This window comes from Carex rostrata, chromosome 4 (assembly GCF_964058835.1).
Source record: "Carex rostrata chromosome 4, lpCarRost1.2, whole genome shotgun sequence".
In the NCBI taxonomy this organism is placed as follows: domain Eukaryota; kingdom Viridiplantae; phylum Streptophyta; class Magnoliopsida; order Poales; family Cyperaceae; genus Carex; species Carex rostrata.
This window is the reverse complement of record NC_135921.1, coordinates 2526160-2532298: the sequence shown is the minus strand read 5'-3', so window position 1 is coordinate 2532298 and position 6139 is coordinate 2526160. Positions and strand designations below refer to the sequence as shown.

General features: G+C 30.1%; 1 long non-coding RNA gene and 1 other non-coding gene across 2 annotated transcripts; both read right to left on the bottom strand.

Annotated features, from left to right (window-relative positions):
• Window positions 1-1715: 1715 nt before the first annotated feature.
• LOC144552396 (uncharacterized) lies at window positions 1716-2432 on the bottom strand. Its single transcript, XR_013511118.1, has 3 exons — window positions 2152-2432; window positions 1935-2047; window positions 1716-1848 (listed from the first exon to the last, which is right to left on the bottom strand). It is a non-coding gene; the product is annotated as an uncharacterized LOC144552396 (long non-coding RNA).
• Window positions 2433-5757: 3325 nt separating this feature from the next.
• LOC144553650 (U5 spliceosomal RNA) lies at window positions 5758-5874 on the bottom strand. Its single transcript, XR_013511421.1, has one exon. It is a non-coding gene; the product is annotated as a U5 spliceosomal RNA (small nuclear RNA).
• Between the last annotated feature and the right edge of the window lie 265 nt (window positions 5875-6139).

Sequence of the window (6139 nt, the reverse complement as noted above, 5' to 3'; positions counted from 1 at the left end):
TGTGAGCGGCGACAGGGCAAAGAAAGGAGGAGGCGGAGGTGGGAGTGGCAATGAAATGAGGGCGAGAACAAGAGCGAAGTAGGAGCGGCGACTGGCAGAGGTGATCTCTTTGCAAATAAAAAGTTGTTATAGTGGGAGCAACGATTGAACAAGAACAATAGTTTAAATTTACGGTAGTTTCTGTAAATAAAAAGTTGTTATAGTTGGAGAGGAGCAGGAGACAAAAAAAAAATTAAAATATAGAGATATTTTTCTCTTTAAAAAAGAATAAATTTATAAAATATTGAAATATACGAAAACACAGCCTATGCTTGCGTTTTCAGAAAAATATGTCCCGAATTTTTTATTAATATCCAAATTTAATATTAAATTTAAAAAAAAAACCGGATCAGTAACGTTTTTCGAAATCTACCCTTTTCGGAAAAAAAAATTTCGGAAACAGAGGCTGTTTCCGAAAATAGGCTAAATCCGGAAAAATTTTATACGGAAATAGGAAATTTTTTTTTTTTTTTTCCGGAAAAATTTTATCCGGAAATAGGATTTTTTTTTTTTTTTTTTTTTTTTTAGGAAATTTTTTTTCCCGAAAATTTTTTTTTCAGTTTTTATTTATAATTTATTTATTTTTTGTATTTAAGTATTACAAATATTTAATATAGTTTTTTAAAAAATAGATGGAATACTATATAATTTGATTTATTCGAAGTACTGCTACAAATAATCCGGATCAACATTTTTCATGCCGGATTTTTTACGGCCGTAAAAAAAATAATATAATATAATATATGCATATGTATATGTATATATAATATAATATATGTATATATATGTATATATAATATAATATATGTATATATATGTATACTAGTAAATGCCGGCCACGCGTTGCCGTGAGAATTAAAAATTTGTTTTAATCACTTTCTTTAAATGTGATGAATTTAAAGATTAATTGCATAATTATGTATTAGTTAATAATGAGAGCAAATGAGAATATTTGTGTTTGATCCTAAAAATATGTTAAGATGATAACGCAATTTTAAAAGAAATATGATCAATTTTGCTGTACAAAAGATATTGAAATGAATTAGAAAATACAAGAAATTGCTGGAAATGGAGGCAGCAGATTTGCATATTATTCCCAACAGTTGACATCAAGATCAATTTAGGATTATATCATGCTCTAAAGTTAATTCAACCCAACTTGCTCTAAAGTTAACTAAGCTTGGTGATCAGCACAATCTTGATTTCAACTTGATGGCATGCATTTATCTTTAGGCTTGAAGAGAGAATTGATCATCTCAAGCTTTGGTGATTGGGTGTGTACAGAGGCCCTATACTTGGAAATTAGTGGCTACTGTCTGGAACTGACAACCTACAACATTCAAAACAAATTAAGATATCATAATTATGTATTAGTTTATTTATTTGGGTATCCTCAACCTGGAGTACAGAATTCATGCCATCAAGCTGTTTTCACCATAAGAAAACTCACAGTGAGCAAGTTTGACAGATACTAATATTGGTTAAAAGCAAACGTATCCCGGAATTGAAAACGTGGCTATCAGAATTTGCTTACCTTAGCATTAATTGGAGCAAAGAACTTTGTGACAATGCCAAAATCAGCAAGGCACTTGCGCTTCCATGGGCCTTAACAAACCAATCCTTGTAGGAAACAAGTTCATAATTGAAACAAGGAACTAACCATAGATATCAAAGTTCTTCCTCTAAGGGAGAAGACATAACAGGGAGCTTAGTTTTTTCTTGCTCAAACATTTCTTCCACTCTAACATTCAGACCAGTGCCTCACATGTTCTGTCCCTATTTAAAGACATCAAAAGGCTAATCAATTTTCTGCACACAAAGAAAGAACAACTAATAAAAAAAATAGAGAACAAAAAAATACTATCATGATTCATGAATAAAATAACAAAACTAACCACTCCTTTCATTTGACCACATCATATGAGATCGCTCGCTAAATTCCTCACTTAACACTGGGCCGAAAAGTTCACCACAACCCAGCGACCGACACACATGGCCGGATCAGTGTCTGTATATAGAAAGTATATTGAAAAAAAAAATGATTTTTCGACATGAGCACAGAAAATTGACAGTATTTAAAGCAATGAATTATTAACACACAGAAATGAATACCTTCTTGTTGAAGTTCCAGCGGCCATCGCGAGGAAAGAAATCGCCTCCGTTTCTGGTTTTAAGTTGTTATTTACAACATCAAAGTACAATAAGACAGGAGTAACGTACAATTAAGAAATGGTTTGTTCAAAGCAACTATGGTCGTGACACTGGGATTTAAGTATGAGAAGCAATCGTTCTTTGAAACCGATATAAAATTGCAAGATATGTGGAATGAAGAAATGGTCATGGCACTGGTTTCCTATCTCTCGCTACTTTTTATCATAATAAGCTAACTACTATCAAAACTTGTTGTTAAGAGTTCTGAACAGTGTCAGACTGAATAGACTAATATCGTTGCTTGGCACTTGTTTAGATGACCTGTACAATTTTCGAAATGCTTCTGACAACTGCATTAAAAATAGAAAAAAGAAAGTAAAAAGGAAGTTAACAAAATGCTCTTTTTTTTCTTTCTCGGAGATCTTGAGCCTATTTTTATTGCAATCAAGTTTTAATCTGATATTTTTGGTGTCAATGAAGAGATATATTGCCTACTAAAGAACGTCTACATATTTCCAGAGGTTGTAATTTAATACATCCAGGCTCAATTATTTTATACCTAATAACAATTTATATCAATATATACTTCCTGTCATATGGAGCAAAAAAGGAAATAGCAAGTTCAAGAGTTGTACAGTTAAACACAGACTGTACAACATCAATTTTAGATATGACATACATCATGTTCTCATATTTATTAAGGAACCTCTTTCACTGTTATTCCAGTCAAAATGATTAAATTTTAAGAATTGACAACAAAAATGATCTGGAAAGCTAAAGGAACCCTAGTACACCTCTTTTATCTTGATTAATTTCAATTGAAGGATAATTGAAGGATAGTAATAGTTTTTAACGATATAAAAAGCTGTAAAAAGAACAATGGACAAAACAAAGTTAAAATGAATGAAGTTGTACCTGTGAGGCTCTTGAACTTGAGGGAGTTGCCTTCCTCTGATCCAAGTATTTGGTGAAGCTTCTACAAGAAAAATAAATATATATTTAAAGAATAAAAAGGCAGTAATTTGGTATTGGCAGTAATTTGGTATTGTCTTCATTAATTTTCCTTCCAATTTGTTAATATTATGATTCGGACATGGGTTTTTTTTCTTCAATCAAAGATACAAAAGATGCACAGTAGGTATGTACGATACTCACCATAGGTCCAGTATGTATGCGGAGAGGAAAGGCCGCGACCGGAGAGGGACAACAGTTCCCCCATTAGGTTTTGAGAGGGAGATCTGGCACCGGCAATGAAGAGAAACCCTACACTATATCTTGATTTGACAGAGAGAGAAGGAGAGTGAAAAGGAGATGAAAAAGAGGAAGACTGGGGAAGACTTCGTGGGGAAGAAGAAAAGAGGTTGTAGAAAAGGAGAACTTCGTGGGGAAGGAGATCCGAGAGAAAAGTCAGGAGAAAAGAGGATCGAAGAGAGAAAAGAGGGAGGAGATCCAAAAGTGAGGAGATCGAAGAGGTGAAAGACGATCTCTGCATAGCGCTAGCCAACTGAGGAGAAAGAAAAATCCATGTGGCTTTGTATACAGCAGGTTAGTTTATAACTATTTTTAAACTTGTACACGTATGGATACACAAATAGTATGCATAAAATCTTATATTCAGATGAATGGATCAGATTTGATGAATTTTCTGAATGGATGGCTGAGATCGCCTATGGACAGATACACCATTCAGTCCCCTTTATTTCAACGTGCTATTATAGGAGTTCTGATATAATATTTTTTATACCTCATATTTTTTATACGAGGCACTAAACGAGGGTTCCAATACCTCATATTTTTTATACCTCATCATACCTCATATTTTATATCTTCATTTTCATATATATACATATATTATATTGTATATACATATATATACATATATTATATTGTATATACATATATATACATATATATACATATATTATATTGTATATACATATATATACATATATTATATTGTATATACATATATTATATTGTATATACATATATTATATTGTATATACATATATTATATTGTATATACATATATATACATATATTATATTGTATATACATATATATACATATATTATATTGTATATACATATATTATATTGTATATACATATATATACATATATTATATTGTATATACATATATATACATATATTATATTGTATATACATATATATACATATATTATATTATATATACATATACATATGCATATATTATATTATATTATTTTTTTTTACGGCCGTAAAAAATCCGGCATGAAAAATGTTGATCCGGATTATTTGTAGCAGTCCTTCGAATAAATCAAATTATATAGTATTCCATCTATTTTTTAAAAAACTATATTAAATATTTGTAATACTTAAATACAAAAAATAAATAAATTATAAATAAAAACTGAAAAAAAAAATTTCCTTAAAAAAAAAAAAAAAAAAAATCCTATTTCCGGATAAAATTTTTCCGGAAAAAAAAAAAAAAAAAAAAAAATTTCTATTTCCGTATAAAATTTTTCCGGATTTAGCCTATTTCCGGAAAAAATTTTTCCGGAAGTAGCTACCGTTTCCGGAAAAAAAAAATTTCGGAAACAGAGGCTATTTCCGGAAAAAAAATTTCCGGAAAGGGTAGATTTCGAAAAACGTTACTGTTCCGGTTATTTTTTGAAATTTAATATTAAATTTGGATATTAATAAAAAATTCGGAAATATGTCTCTCCCACAGGTTATTATAATTACTTATTTTTTTATATAAAAATATTATATGCATGTGAAAAAAATATGTAAGAATATTACCTGCATGTAAAAAATAAAAAACTACAAACAACGAACAATGAAATTTAATTATCAATTTATTGTATTGAATTGTTATTGCAAATTTAAATTACTTTGAAGATTTGTTTCGGTTTCAAATAAATAAAAGTATATAATTGTTGGAAAAAAAAAATTAACTTCGGACAATTTTTTGGGTCTAAAAATGGCCTTTGTGGGGCTGTCTAGTAATTATTGCTGATCTCTTTGCAAATTTTCTAAAATGAGGTTATAATATGAAATTGTAGTTTCCTATAAAAATTGTACAAGTTTAAAGTTCAAATTTGTACTTGCACTTTTATTATTTTTTTCATTCTGCAAATTAATTTATTTTGAATTAATATAAATTAGTTGTCAACAAATAAATTTAAAGTCCGAATTAGTTGTCAAGAAATTTTTTTTTAAATATTTTAACTTTGAAATCATTGAGTAAACAATATTTTATGTTTCTAACAAAACAAACATCCAACAATGATTTGCCTATTCAAGCTGAATAAATATTGTCATAAACATCCAACTTGAGAATAATAATAAAAAGTTCAGATCAATAAGAATCCAACTTGAGAATAAAAAAAAATAACTTCTGTCATAAGTACAAGTATACAACATTGAGAATAAAAAATAAAATAAAAAACCAATGTTTTTTATTTTGTTATGATAAACTAAAAATAAAATGAAAACTAAACAGAACTTAATCAACAATTCTTTGTTGAGAATTCTTAATTAAGAACTGAATTGAGAATTTTTTGTTGAGAATTGTTGGGGGCTTCACAGAGGTGAGGTGCCCGTCAAAAATTGAAGTATGCTACTTGAATGTGGCGAGCGCACGGTATTCTTTAGTAAAAGGCGAAAGAATAGTTCGCTTTGCGCTCACCACGCAGCTCCATGCTCTTTCAATTTCTCAGTTAATGTTTATTTATGATCGCTGGTGAGAGCAACAAAAAGTGCGCCGACCAATATGGGACTAAGAGAGCACCGAAGGAGTTTTGTTCCGGACCTCTCGGTACAAAATTGTTGCTAGTTTCCAGATAGTGAGCCTGTTAAAGCCCAATTCGGCCCAATAAGTGTGAGTCTTATCTGGGGCAGTAAAAGTCCCCTTTCTCGGAAACGGAGCCGTTCGATAGACATCGGATCCAAATTGGTTCATA